Source organism: Ornithorhynchus anatinus, chromosome 6, assembly GCF_004115215.2.
Source record: "Ornithorhynchus anatinus isolate Pmale09 chromosome 6, mOrnAna1.pri.v4, whole genome shotgun sequence".
Lineage (NCBI taxonomy): Eukaryota > Metazoa > Chordata > Mammalia > Monotremata > Ornithorhynchidae > Ornithorhynchus > Ornithorhynchus anatinus.
In genome coordinates this window covers 37,299,603-37,312,533 of record NC_041733.1, presented here as the reverse complement: position 1 = coordinate 37,312,533, position 12,931 = coordinate 37,299,603, and the positions used below count along the sequence as shown (strand labels likewise).

Here is a 12,931-nt window from a genome sequence, read left to right as displayed (position 1 = left end):
AAATGAATTTGCTGAGTTGGGTTTTCCCATAATGAGGTGTTGATTTTTAGTAGGACTATAAGGACATCTCTAGACTGTGAATTGAGCCCTGCATTTTGCCAAATGCAATAGAATAGTATAAGATGAACCCGGTTTACTTGTAGCTCAAATTGAAAATTCCTCTGTGGAACATCTCTAAGCACAGACCACTTGGCTTTCTTTTTTAGGATTTCAGCCACAGACATTCTGCATGAAGTCAGGTTTTCTGCACATTAAAATTTTCTGCCAAGATGCGGGACTAATTGTTTCTATAAAATTGATTAACTAGTCTGGATTTTTCCACAATATGTATCTCGAGTTAGGAGTTTTATAGTATAACCAAAAAAAAGGGGGTTTTTATTGTTGGTTTTTTCCTCTTCATGTTTGGCCTCATCTAGGGGAGGATCATGCTATCCTGAAGAGGCGTGAGAGAGGGTACTCTTTTCTGGAGCTGCCTGAAGAGTACAGGTTGCCAGGGAAACAAATAGGTCAGGAGGCCCCAGGAGAGTAATTTACATGATTTGAAATGCCCAGTTCTTTTCTGTCCAAATAATCTGGCAAGCAAAGGCAAAAGCCAGAGGGCTTTAACTCTAAAATTTCACCCGGGTTCCCCGAGGACTGGGAACCAGTTAAAGGTATCTATCTCCTGAGACCTGAAACTCAGCTGGGTAGCATCAGAGGGGCTATAATTAATTCATTAGTATTTATTGAGCTCTTACTATGTGCAGAGCGCTTGGAATGTACAATTCGGCAACAGATAGAGACAATCCCTGCTTTAATATCTTGGGTCTCATGACAAACAACTCATTATTCAAAAGGACTTATTAAGCAAGTGCTTAGTCTGTTCAGCATATTGTACTAAGTACTTGGGGTAGTGTGGTAGAACTCATTGAGAGAATCTCTGCCCTGAAGGAGCTTAAAATCAAGTAAACCATGCCCCAGTGGAAACCCCTGCCAACCCCCCTCCCCACCTCCCGTGCCTGTGCCAGTGGAGCCGGGAAGGATTTAAGCAGAAGCAGCCCAAGCCCTTAGCCTCCCGCCTCATTGGACTGCTGAGTTCCGGCAGTAAGAATTCTCTGTACCATTCTAGGGTTTCGTTTCTTCCCTGGAGCAGGCTAAGAAGCACACAGGCATAGCCTAGTGAATAGAGCACAGGCTTGGGAGTCAGAAGCTCATGAGTTCTAATCCCTGCTTCAACACTTGTCTGCTATGTGACCCTGGACAGGTCACTTCACTTCTCTGTCCCTCAGTTATCTCATCTGTAAAATGGGGATTGAAACTGTGAGTCCCCCCTGAGACAGGGACTCTATCCAACCCAATTTGATTGTATCCACACCAGCGTTTAGTACAGTTCCTGGAACATAATAAGCACTTGAGAAATACCATTATTATTAGGAACTGGTTTCTAATCCCAGCTGCTGTGTGACTCTGGACAAGTCAGTTCACTTCTCTGGGCTTCAGTTAACTCATCTGTAAACTGGCAATTAAGACTACGATTCCCCATGTGGGACATGGGCTGTGTCCAAGCTGATTACCTTGTATCTATCCCAGCACTTAGTTCAGTGCCTGGCATATGATATGCAATAATAATAACAATATAATAATTATGGTATTAGTTAAGCACTTATTATGTGCCACGTACTGTTCTAAGCACAGGGGTAGGTAGAGGATAATCAGGTTGTCCCATGTGGGGCTCACACTTTTAATCCCCATTTTACAGATGAGGTAACTGAGGCCCAGAGAAGTTAAGTGACTTGCCCAGGGTCACACAGCAGGCAAGTGGCAGGATTAAAACCCACGTCCTCTGACTCCCAAGTCTGTGATCTTTCCACTGAGCCACGCTGCTTCTCTATAACAAGTACCGTAAAAAAACAACAACCTACAAGCAACAGAAAAATCTCTTCACAAATGGTAGTTTAAGAATGGCCATGCCAGTTTGTGGTGGGTGAGGCTATGACTTGTTTTCTGAGCCACAAGAAGCCCATTCTGGGAAAGGCTGTATCTAGTAGAGTCTATATTATTTTTATTTTGTTGGAATAACTACCCCTTAGTTCTTAGTAAAATATTTCAATATCCATTGTACAAGGAATTACCTGTATCTGAATGATGGGTTGAGATTTCTCTCCTGCCTTTTAATTGCCATATAGAAAAGTTAGGAATTTTGTAGTGCTTCAGCCAGGAAATAACTTCCCGTGATTTCCCATCTTACTAGTGGACTTGGAAAAATTAGTGTCAGGGTGAGTACAAGCTACCAGGGTTTTCCACCAAGTAATTTCATAGGGTCGTTCAATCAATAAATACGATTGAATAAATGAATGAATGGACATGGATCTCCAACTATATTGTGAATTCAAGTCAATCCATGTCCATGGTACTTTTTGTCTGACACTTCTGCTCCATGCAGATTTGGATTAAAACAAAATTTTGGGCATCAAAGTGTATTTCTAAAATTATAGCTGCCTCAGGCAGGCTCTACTAGTTAGGGTGGTCATAGAGATTCATCAGTTATTCCTAGGAATGGCCAAGTTGAGCATAATGATGATATATAAACCCGATTACTGATCTCTGGCTTCTAAAGCTCACCTGCTTCCCAAATGGAAAGGAGTTGCCATGAAAGCATACAAATTTATAGATAGAAATATATATATATTATATATATATATGTATGTATGTATTTCTGTTTATTTGGGATTCAGCATTTTCAGCAGTAGAAAAATGATGATGGCATTGTTACCGTCTCTTATAACTGATGCTTGACTTTAACCCACTCCTGGTTCCAGGAAAGGTAAGTCAATTCCCCATCCGCCTGCAAAATGTAGCCTAATACCAGTACAGAAAATCATTCATTTAGCCATGCAGCCCCTAACGACAAGGCTCTTTCCCATCTACTGAACCTTCACCAAATATTCATCAATATGATCCTTCATTTAAATCATAAACCTGATTTCACCAGTGAGTCACCCATTTGGCCTATTACCACTAGCTAAAATCTAAGAAGTAAATCATCACCTTCAGCCACAGCTGTGTTTTTAGTCAACACAAGTGAGGGAGTCGGTGCTAGAGGTAGGATCCTGACTCCTTTCACATCAAGAATTCTTCCCGAGAGAGAGAGAAAGGAACATAATGTCCTTCCCAGATATAGCTCTGAATCACCCTTGATGCCAATTATGAAAATGTGACTGACTCTCAACCACTTCCCAATTTTAATATTTGACAGCGTGCGTTACTTTTAAATTCCTAGGGTTTCTGGTAATTATCAGTCTCCGAAGTCATGCTTCTCTCTTGATTAAAAATTTAAGACAACAATGGTTCAGTGTGACCCCCAGGGTTACCAGTCATTTGATGTTTTCTGGGTTTGTTTTAGATAGCGTCATGCTTTCCTATTTGGCCAATGAAATCTTAACTATAAAATATACTTGCATTGTCTTATACCTGAAGCACTCTAGATCTATAGTAAATCCAAATGAACTTTCTCTTCTTGGGGGAATGTGATATTTTAAGCAATAAAGTTATGCATGCAAGGTTTAAAAGAAGGTAGGTATGCATCGTGTGTCATAGAAAATGATATCATCAGGCATTGCATCACTATAGAGGATTATCTACTTGGGAAATATGCTACAAAACTAACATAGTATTTTAGGAAAAGATACATTTCAGCTGAACGTCAATTAAAGTAGAAATGAATATTTCTGTGCCTTTATCTTGATTCTATTCTATTTGGTGTGTTAACTTTCATAGCAATATGTATACCAGAAGGTATATTTTCTTCATAAGAAATATGATTTCACTAAGTTGTGAAGTAATGAGTTATCATTTAACAGGTAGAATTATGACCAAAAATAACTTGCCCGTTTTATCCAGTATAATAAGTACAGTCTCTGCTGTGGATCACAAGCAAAGACACGTGAAAGTTTTGTTTATAAATAAACCTTCTTTCCATTTTTAAAAGGAGAAAGAAGTTTTTGGATAATTAGTAACTTCTAAGCCTTTAATCATTATTTTTTATTGTAATTAAGTGCTTACTATTTGTCAAGCACTGGGCTAGATACAAATTAATCAGGTTCCATCCTTGTCTTACATGGAACTCTTAGTCTGAATAGGAGAATAGGCATTTAATCCCCTTTTGACAGATGAGAAAACTAAGACTCAGGGAAGTTGTGACGCCCAGAGTCCCGCAGGAATTGGCAGAGCTGGAAATAGAACCCAGGTACTCTACCTCCCAGGCCCTTGCTCTTTCCAAAAAGCCAGACCGCTTTTTTTCCATTATTCCTTTGTCTTGATTTAATAATAAAAGACTTAGAATAAGAATTTTCCCATTTGATATTAATGCATTATTTATCAGGCATCTTCAGAAATTGTGGTTCTGTGAAGTGTTTTTTTTCAGACTACAATAGTATGAGTGACAAGAATTCAACCGTCTTTTTGTTAATTTCTTAATTACTCTCCTTAATCTGGGAGCATAAATTCAAAATTTTAATGAATGATTTGCTTCAGTTGCAATCCTGTTTGTGTTTTGAGAGTAGGAAGAGTAAGTGTGGATGATAAAATGCAAGAGGCAGAAACTGACATTTAAACCATATTTAATCCTCTTCTCTTCCTTTCCCTCGAAAGATGTTCTCTCGAGATATCTCTATCATTCCTGAACTGAGGCAAGACTTTATTTGGTTTCCCTCGTCTGCCTCTTGCCCATCTTCTGCTCAATTTTGCTACCAGTATTTATTTTAAAAACCTGCACAACCAGGCCACAGATACTCTAAGCATCTCATCTCTGGCAGATGCTTCCCCCTATTTTACTCTTGACCTCAGTTTTATTTTTCTGGCTGATTTACATTGAGAAATCTTGGTGGGATTAGGGGAATGTGAAAGTCAAGGCCCAAATTAATTTGGAAGGTTCCTGGTGAGCGGATTTCTAATGGATCTCCAATCGATCATTTTGACTGACTGCCTAGTGTGTGCAGAGCATGGTACTAGGGGCTTGGGAGAGTACAGTAGAATTTGTAGACATGAGCCCTGTCCTCAAAGGAGCCTACAGCTCTCAGAATCAGAAAAATACCAGGGACTCTAGGATTGTCTGGGGAGAGTATGAGAGTCCTTAAACTGTCGGGAAACTTGTCTAGCAACCGGAAAAAAGAGAAAGAAAAGGAAGAAAATCAGCTCAATGTGCTATGAATATCATGGGGGAAAGTGGTGCATTGATTTTTCACTCATTAAAGTCCTCTTTGCCCGTTTGTGTTTGTTCGCTTCATATATTTGCTACTTCTTTCTCCGCCTGCTCGGCATTTCTCCACTCTAAGTTTCTTAGTGCTAATCACTTTGACGGCTACCAACTGTGACGCAACACGCAGTTGGTGGATTTTAAATTCATAAAGTGTGAAATTGGGAGGCATGAATACTGCTGGGTCTGAATATTTTGGGTCTGTAATATTTGGACTGGTAAAATGCTTCTGTTTGGAGAAAAAGGGGATACTTTTTCCTCATCTTTAAAATGGGGATTAAGATTGTGAGCCCCATGTGGGATGTGGACTGTGTCTAACCTGACTATCTTGTATCAACCCCAACATTTAGGAGTTCCTAGCTCTTAGTGTATAGGAGTCAGAGGACATGCGTCCTAATCCCACCTCCCCAACTCGTCTGTTGTGTAAGCTTGGGCAAGTCACTTAACTTCTCTGTGCCGCATTTACCTCATCTGTAAAATGGGGATTAAAAGTATGAGGCCCCCCGTGGGACAAACTGATTACCCTGTATCTACCCCAGTGCTTAGAACAGTGCTTGGCACATTCAAAGTTCTTAACAAATACCATAGTAATAATAAATGCCATAAAAAAGGAATTGCTCAATAAATGCAATTGATTATTTGATTGGCATGGGTTCTATTTCCCGCTTTGCCATTGTCCTGCTCTGTGATCATGGACAGTCACTTTTTCAAGGATGCAAAGTGAGAATTCTGAGTTCTGGATGTCTGTTGATGGTGCTCATCATAAAAACTGAGGTTAGAAACCTCTTAAAGTCTTACAGGATGTCTACACAGCATTGAATGTCACAAAAAATTTTATGTGGAGACGTCCTCCCGTTAAAGAAGAGATTCATTATGGCTATATTTAGTATTTATATAGTCACTCCTCTGCAACCACTAATTAGCTCATTCAAACAATAATCCTCTGAGGTAGGAAAATATTATTATTCCCACTTCACAGACTAGGAAAACAAGATCCAGACGTTAAATGACTCAACTGAAGTCATGCTGGCAGACACTGGCAGAGCTGTGATTTGAATCAAAAACTCACAACTATCAGTTCTGAGCTCTTAGGCAAAGTAGCCTCTCCTGGATATCCTATTTTTCTACAGAAATCTGGGGTAAACTATTTGCAGATTATTTTACCTGATTTCATTTTTAAATACTTCATCTAATTCCATTTAAATACATCATGTTTACCCACTGCTTCCTTTATTCATCCCCCTTCCCAGCCACACAGCGCTTTTATACATATCTGTCATTTATTTATTTATATTAATGTCTGTCTCCCCCTCTAGCCTGTAAACTCACTGTGGGCAGGGAAGTGTCTTTTTGTTATGTAATACTCTCCCAAGCACTTAGTATGGTGCCCTGCACACAGTAAGCGCTCAATGAATGCGATTGAATGAATGAATTATTGAATCAGCACCCACTCTCATCATAGACTTATGATCATTATAAGAAAAAAGGGGCAGCAATTGTTGTCTTAGTTTTTCTCGTTTGCGACTGATCTCCGATTCATTGGGGAAGAGTGATAGAAAAGACTTTAATTAGTCATGTCACGAGGGAGGGGCACTGGACCAGCAATCGAAACAGGCTTTTAGTACTACATAGTGTGCAGAGAAGCACTATGGCCTACTACATACAGCCTTGGCCTTGGAGTCAGAGGACCTAGGTTCTAATCCCAACTCTGCCACGGGCCTGCTGTGTGACCTTGGGCAAGTCATTTCACTTCGCTTTGCCTCAGTTACCTTACCTGTATAATGGGGATTAAGACTGAGAGCCTCATGTGGAACATAGACTGTGTCCCACCCGATTAGCTTATATCTACCCCAGAATTTAATAGTGCCTGGTTCCTAGTAAATAATTATAATGATTATGTCATTTGTTAAGCTCTTACTATGTGCCAAGCATTGTTCTAAGCTCTGGGGTAGATACAGGGTAATTAGGTTATCCCACGAGGGGCTCACAGTCTTAATCCCCATTTTACAGACGAAGTTACTGAGGCACAGAGAAGTTAAGTGACTTGCCCAAGGTCACACAGCAGACAAGTGGCAGAGTCAGGACTAGAACCCACATCCTCTGACTCCCAAGCCTGGGCTCTTGTCACTAAGCCACACTGCTTCTCTGCATTGCACATACCGTAAAAAAGTAACTGCTCAATAAATACGATTATTTGATTCACCTGGGTTCTAGCTCCAGCTCTGTCATTGTCCTGCTCAGTGATCATGCGCTGTCATTTAACCTCGTTCTGTGATGGTTTGGTGCCATTTATTGCATTCAGGCAAAATCCTTCAAGATGATGTGGCAAAAAGGCGTTTTTTAACGGCTACTCGTCGATCTGTATCGTAGTTTGGTTTCCTGGGTCGCCCGATCTTCCGAGCAGGGAGAGGGGCCGGAGAACAGGAAGGCAGGACTTTTCCATGAAGTTTGGAAAAAAGAAGCCCAAGCCAACAGCGCATGCATTTTCCTCCACTGTTCTGGGTACCTCTCCGGGCTCGGCAGAGGCAGAGAAAGCAGGAAAGTGTATGTTTCTCCTCTGTCCTGGTGCTTATGATCCCAGGCTCCGGAGCAGCGGCCAGAGAGGGAGCAGCTGGGAAATGCAATTTCCTCTGCTGTCCCGGGACATTTTCCCAGAGTGATTTCAGTAGCCCTTGCAGGGGACTCCAGTTTGGATACCAGCAGCCACTCCCTGCCACTGCCACCCCCACTTTATGCCAAACAGTAAAGCTCTCATTTTAAAAAAAAAAATCACCATTTGAGGAATAATTCTTGCTTCAGAGTGAGTAGGATGTTTTCCTTATCTAATTTAGGCCCAGACTTTTGGAACTGTAGTCATTCTCCAACGCCAACAAGCCATTGCCAGAGATGGATTTCAGTAAGGTTATTTGGTATCTCGTAGGCTGCATTTTGAGAGAGTTCTGGGGTTTGGGGAAATTGAGGTCTCCAAATGGCACTAACTTCAAGCACCCAGCTCTCTCCCAGCCCGACATTTATACTGACTCTGCCCTTCGTCCTGCTTAGTATCCCTGCCAGGGATTGTCAGGCTCTGGTGGATATTGATAAGTCCTAGTCATCTTTGACATTTGCACCTTGGGTCTTCACTCTGGACAGGTACTCATGAATTGGGTCCTGATGAGCCTTTGCCTGCAGCTTGTGTCCTGAGGGGTGAGGAGAGACCCTTAGCCTCTGCACTGTCTCTCAGAGATCACTGATGACTCTATCATTTCTTCCAATAGGCTCCCGAAGCTCTGGGCTGGCCTCCCCTCAGATTCACTCAGTGTTGCAAGGGTTTTTTGGGGTCCATCGTGCTTCCTTTCAAGATGAAACTCAGCTATATTTATCTGCTCTTTATAGTTTACTTCCCCAAAACATTAAGACATGCCTACACAAACACACACATAAATATATACACACCACAGGCTTGCACACACCCACACTCTCTCAGTCCTCAGCACTAAATAGCTCCCGAAAATCATCTTCTCCACCAAAAAATGAAATCTTGGCAGATGTATTCATCTTGACAGTGTCTATCATGCTGAACAAGGCTTATAGTATTATTTTTGTTAAAAAGCCCTAGTATTAAAATACTATCCTATTTTGACCACCATTACCTGTTGGCTGACTCTGGGATTTGCGGGGACAAAGTGATAAAACCCCACTCAGTGTTCTGGAATACCCCTACTGGAAGTTCCAGAATTCTGACACCTAAATTGGAGTGAGCTTTGAGGAGTAGAAATTCCCAACAGAGAAAGGGAGCATGAGTAGCCAAGTTTGGTGAAATATAGATGGACCAGTTAGCACAAATTGTCCTAATTCTGGGAATTGTGGATTTTTTTTTTTCTGAAATGCCTAGAACCTCTGCCTCTTAACTGCAAGACTCTTGTGGGCAGGAACATGTCCTCCAAGACTTTCGTATTGTACTCTCTCAAGCGTTTAGTACAGTGCTCTGCACAGAGTAAGCACTTTGTAAATACCATTGATTGACTAATCCCTTCACTGGATGCACAGAATTCATCTCAGTCTGCCAACATTTGAGAAACCCTGCTTCGGAGGAAGAACTTTTACGCCTGATTGTAGGGCCTTAGATTGAAGACAGAGATAGAATCTTGAGTAAATTTGGGAAGGTAGCCTCTGCATTCTCACACTGTATCTCAGAAAGAAGCAGCATGGTGTAGTGGATAGACCATGAGCCTGGGAGTCAGAAGGTCATGGGTTCTAATCCTGGCTCTTCCACTTGTCTGCTGTGTGGCCTCAGGCAAGTGACTTCACTTCTCTGTGCCTCAGTTACCTCATCTCTAAAATGCAAATTGAGACTGTGAGCCTTACGAGGGACAGGGACAGTGTCCAACCTGATTTGCTTGTATCCACCCCGGGGCTTAGAACAGTGCCTGGCACATAATAAGTGCTTAACAAAATACTAGGATTATTATTAATTAATCAGGCATTCAGTCTTGCAAATAGGACATTTCACAATAAATTATGGCAAGTTGTAAAATAAGGAAGTGAATACTTTGACACTTTACAATAAGTTAATACACAATGACTGCACACCAAGGTAACTCAGAGATAAGGTAATCTGAGAATATAGTCCCCGATATAGAATTTTCCTTGACTGGCATGCCTTTCAACTAGGAAGAGCTTAACAGAGCATATCTAATCTATATAAATCATTGAAATTTAAACACAAAAATGAAAAGAATCTTGTGTGTACAGTGAGATTTTTCTGGACATCTAATGAAAAAATGTGAGGAATGTATGTGGGCACATATAGATGGATGGAGGTATAAGGATTAAGAGCTATCTTGCTCTCTCTCAGTCTCTAAATCATCGTCCTTTTTGATCAAATATGACACTACCAATGGAAACCGTGATCTGTGAAGGACTGTAGCAGACAAAGTCCCTGAATGATCCACTGGTCTTTCCATTCTGTAAAACATGAAATAATTGTGCGTTTTTTAAAGTATTTTTGGGCAGTCTCTGACACTAGAGGTGTGTCTACCTTTGACTCACAATGTGCCAAACATCTTCAATCACAAACACTCACCCTATTTTGGATTCTTATTTCCTTCTATTTTCCAGTGTTTCACAGCTAGGCCATATTGCTTCAAGGTATGCTTTGTGTGTTCTTCAAGTATTTTTTCATCCCAGGAGTCAGGGTTGAGAAAAGCAGTGTGGCCTACTGGAAAGGAAGCAGGACTGGGACTTTGGAAAAGTTACTGAACTTTTCTGTGGCTGACATTCCTCACCTGAGAAAATGCGATTCAATTCCTGTTCCTCCTCCCTCTTAGACTCTGAGCCTCATGTGGAACAAGATCTGCATCTCATTGTATTGTATCTACCCCAGTACTTAGCAGAGTGTAAGCACATATCAAATTATTATTATTAATAACCCAGTCTTCTGTTTCATGGTATTTCTGAAGCACTTAGCCTGTGCCAGACACGGTATTATTCTCTAGAGTAGACACAAGTCAGTCATCTTGAATACAGTCCCTCTCCAACATGGGGCTCACAATCTTAGTCCCCATTTTTGAGATGAGGTAACTGAAGCACAGAGAAGTGAAGTGACTTGCCCAAAGTAACATAGCAGACAGGCGACAGAGGTGGGATTAGAATCCAGGTTCTTCTGACTGCCAGGCCGATGCTCTAGTCAATAGGCCACGCTGCCTCTCATGAGGGTGATCTCTCTCCTCTGAAGTCTTGCATTTCCTCTGGCCTACAGGACATCTCTACTAGGATGTCCTGCTGACACCTCAAATTTAACAAATCCAAACAGAATTCCTCATCTTCCCACCCAAATCCTATCCCCCTGACTATCCATCACTGTAGACAACACCACTGTCCTCTCTGCCTCACAATCCTGTAACCTTAACATTATCCTCAACTCCTTTTTTTAATTCAGTCAACATATTCAGTCTGTCACCAAATCCTGTCGACTTTACCCTCACATCACTGCCAAAATCTGTCCTTTCCTCTCTATCCAATATACTACTATACTGATCCAGCACTTACATGCCACGTTACCTCCTGTCTCTTCTTATTCCAGTCCTTACTTCACTCTGCTGTCCAGAATATTTCATAAAGACTGCTCAGTACACATTTCCTCACTCCTCAAAATCCTCCAATGGTTGCTTGCTATCCATGCCTACATCCAACAGGAGCTTTTTACCTTCAAGTTGAAACAACTCACTCAACTCTCCCCTTCCTTACCTTACTGATGTCCTACTACAACTAAGCCCACACACTTTACTCCTCCAACGACAAGCTACTCCCTCTACCATTTTTTGATCTCATCTTTCTCACTGCCAACCCCTTGCCCAATACCACTCATTGATTGATAGTACCCTACTGCTTTTTGTTTTTGTTCCCTGTATTTGAGTTGTCTTATGTTGTTGTAGTGCTTTATCATTCCATCTCACCTTAAGTATCTACAGTTAATCTTCTCTCCCTTTCTTTTATATTTAAAGTGTGAGTCCCTGGTCGGTGGGCGGGGGGGGGTGGCGGTGGTGGTGGTGGCTGGGGTGGGAGCGGTCAGGGGCCCAAGTCTAACTTTCCCAGATAGTAAACCTATAGTAAATGCTATTACTGCGACTATTATACTAAGAACAAATGCACCTAGAGATTCTGAGAGTTGCATATGTGGTACTGCACGGTAAACTATTAACTGCAAGAAAATTAAAGATCTTTAATGATACACCTTTGATGGTGCATGGTGATTAAACCACTAAGGAACCCTGGTATGAGCTATCTGAGAGATAAACCCCCACTCTGTCCAGGGAGTAACTAGGACATTTCATGATCCATATGACAATGCTTGACACATAATAAGCGCTTAACAAATACCATTATCATTATCATCATCATTGCACTAATCAATCGGTGCTATTTATTGAGCATTTACTGTGTGCAGAGCATTATATTAAGTGCTTGGGAGAGTACAGAACAACCCAGTTGTTAGGCATGTTACCTGCCGACCTGGAACTCACACTCTGGAGCAGAAGATTGGTATTAACATAAATTATCAATAAGTACACGAGTACTGTGGGGATGAGAAAGGGGCGAATATCACGTGTTTAAAGGGTGCAGATTCAAGTGCATAGGTGATTCAGGAGGGAGTGGGGGAAATGAGGGCTTAGCCAGTGAAAGGCTGCTTGGAAGAGGTGTGATTTTAATAATGGTTGGAAGGTGGGGACAGGGGCGGTCTGTCATATATGAGGTGGGAGGGTGTTCCAGGCCAGAGGAAGGACGAGGGCAAGTTTGGGCAGGGAGTGGACTTCCAAGTTCCCCGTGGATCATTCACACCTTCAGACACAGACTACTGTAGCCGCCACCACAGCCTTCCCAACCTGCTAGTGTATACCAGCTCCACCTCTTGTCTGCTGTGTGACCTCGGGCAAGTCTCTTCACTTCTCTGGGCCTTAGGTTATCTCATCTTTGAAATGGGGATTGAAGCTGTGAGCCCTTCATGAAACAGGAACTGTGTCCAACTTGGTTTGCCTGTATCCACCCCAATGCTTTGACAGTGACCGGCACATCGTAAGCGCTTAAGGAATACCATCACTGTTACTGTTCTCAGAGGCAACATGCTGTGGCTGTTTCTGTCCTTTCTGCCGGGTGGTGCTAAAACAGCTCTGTTTTCTGTACCTATAAGTGTAGTCACAAATCAATTGCAGTGCTTCA

The 12,931-nt window shown here is 41.8% G+C and overlaps 1 protein-coding gene across 3 annotated transcripts in view; it reads left to right on the top strand.

The window, feature by feature from the left end:
- The window catches only part of TENM1 (teneurin transmembrane protein 1), a 717,827-nt gene that overhangs the window by 257,206 nt on the left and 447,690 nt on the right, over positions 1-12,931 (top strand). The window lies entirely within an intron of this gene.